The following is a 2,441-nucleotide window of genomic DNA, read 5'->3' on the forward strand; positions in this document are numbered from 1 at the left end:
TGTACACACTGAAGGTGAAGTTTTGCCGTGAAGTAACCAGGTGGTCGGGTCCCCAAAGACAGGTTTCGTTTGGAGTGTTTTGGAACTTAATAATTCCATTCACACATGACTCTCAGCTTCCCCTTACCTCTTTTTTTTTTTTTTTAAACTTCTTCCTCTTCCTAATCATTCTCTCTCTTCCCGCTCCCTAAAGAGGCAATAGCTTGAAGTGAATGAAGTAACTTTGCAGTGATGAACTGAGTCTTTATAATTGGTTTTTGACAAATACTATAGAGTTGGCCCATTTTTTTTAATACCACCGGTCTAAGTGTTAAGATCTGGGAAAAGATTACTGCAAATCCATAGGATTATCTCATGTTGTAGAGCTGGGATGAGCCTTAGAAATTATGAGAACATTCATTCATTCAGTAAGAGTTTTCTGAGTGTCCACAGTGTAGCAGACAAATTGCTGGGCCCAAAAGGGGTGAGTGATTTGTCCATGGAACTGTTTCTTAGTGATACACATAGGAATTATTACCCACCACCACCATCTATCACCACTACCACCATCACAGCCTCCTTCTCCTCCTTCACATCACCATATATAATAACATCATCATCAAGATCATATCATCATCATTATCTTCTGGGTGTTTACTGTGTCTGAAGCTCTAGGCTAAATGCTTTATATATAATATATATATTTTAATATATAAGATATTACATATATATTATAATACATAATATCTTTATTATATATATCTCTATATAATATATAATATATAATACATTATATAATAGCTGAGATATATAATATATATATTCTATATATATAGAGAGAGAGAGAGACATTTAATTATCACAACTACACTGATTCCCATTTTACAGATAAAGAAACTGAGTCTCAGGGTATGGAAATAACTTGATCAATATCACAAAGTTAGTACGTAGCAAAATTCTGATTTGAACCTAGGTCTGTCTGGTTTTTATAAACTATGCTATACGGGATAAAATTCAGGTCTCCTGCCAATTTCTTTTGTAACCTTAGTAGTTACATTGTGTATTTTAACCAAAATTATAGGTTCTGAATAGTTCAGAATTATTGCCATCCCTTTGAAGTCTCTATTCCAGCTTTCTTATTCCCATAGTGCCCATGTTGAAGTTACAAAATACCCAAGAGATAACAAAAAATGGTGTAACTCTCTACAGAGGAAGAGACTTGATTTTTTATTTTTTTATTTTTTTTAGTACACATTAACCACTGAAGTTAACAAACGTACCTTGGGTTTAATATTGGAGTTAGCAGTCTGGAACTTATACACTTTATTTATCAGGAGGAAATATGTTGGGTTAGAATTCAATTTCCCTTCCCTCATTTTTATACTGTATGCTTAATTTTTTAAATCTACCTTGTCTGAAAATGCTTGGTACAACAGCCTCACATTCTCTAATGTCCTGAAGCCCTTGTAGACTTCCCTGCTTGTTTGTTACAACTGCTGGAACAAGCCCAATGAGGTGTGGAAAGCCATGAAAAGGCCCACTGCGGGCCAGGTGTGCTGGTTCACGCCTGTAATCCCAGCATTTTGGGAGGCCGGGGCGGGGGGTGTGGATCATTTGAGGTCAGGAGTTCGAGACCAGCCTGGCCAACATGGTGAAACCCTGTCTCTACTAAAAATACAAAAATTAACCGGGCATGGTGGTGGGTGCCTGTAGTCCCAGCTACTCGGGAGACTGAGGCAGGAGAATCGCTCAAACCTGGGAGGTGGAGGTTGCAGTGAGCCAAGATCGCGCCACTGCACTCCAGCCTGGGCAACAGAGCAAGACTCTGTCTCAAAAAAAAAAAAAAAAGAGAGGGAGAGAGAAAGAAAAGGCTCCCTCTCAGAGCGGCGCACACTCGCAAAAGTGGTCACAGCATGCCTCTCCAAGTATTTGCTCCATTGAGTAAGTTCTTTTTTTTTTTTTTTAATTTTTTATTATACTTTAAGTTCTAGGGTACATGTGCATAATGTGCAGGTTTGTTACATATGTATACTTGTGCCATGTTGGTGTGCTGCACCCATCAACTCGTCCATTGAGTAAATTCTTATACCTGTTATAACAACCACATTGCACTTCTCAACCTTTTGGATCCCCTTTGTGCCATTCTGCGACTCCCCTCTAGGGACTGTGATGAGGTATTTTGGTTTCTGTTTGTTTACATGGACCAGTCATCCTGGGCTCTCCTGGCCCATTCCCTCTTTCCCATTCCTAGAAGATGATAATTGCAAATCTCACCTTATCTGCCCAACGCTGCAAACTGCCTCCCCATCCTCCTTCCCAGCTGAAAGTGCCAGAAGAGAGCTTAGGAACACTCCCACTGTCACGTCAACTGGTGTCAACACTGCCGCTGGCTCTTCACGCACCACCCGCACCCCGCCCCCGCCCCGCCCCCCCCCCCCCCCCCCGCCCCCCCCCCCCCCCCC

The 2,441-nt window shown here is 41.0% G+C and overlaps 1 protein-coding gene and 1 long non-coding RNA gene across 12 annotated transcripts in view; one reads left to right on the forward strand and one right to left on the reverse strand.

The window, feature by feature from the left end:
* Positions 1 to 2,441, forward strand: part of DPP6 (dipeptidyl peptidase like 6) — a 1,140,747-nt gene that overhangs the window by 736,569 nt on the left and 401,737 nt on the right. The window lies entirely within an intron of this gene.
* LOC113219713 overlaps positions 1 to 2,441 on the reverse strand; it is a 36,410-nt gene that overhangs the window by 33,661 nt on the left and 308 nt on the right. The window lies entirely within an intron of this gene.

This window comes from Piliocolobus tephrosceles, chromosome 8 (genome assembly GCF_002776525.5).
Source record: "Piliocolobus tephrosceles isolate RC106 chromosome 8, ASM277652v3, whole genome shotgun sequence".
Taxonomy (NCBI): Eukaryota; Metazoa; Chordata; class Mammalia; order Primates; family Cercopithecidae; genus Piliocolobus; species Piliocolobus tephrosceles.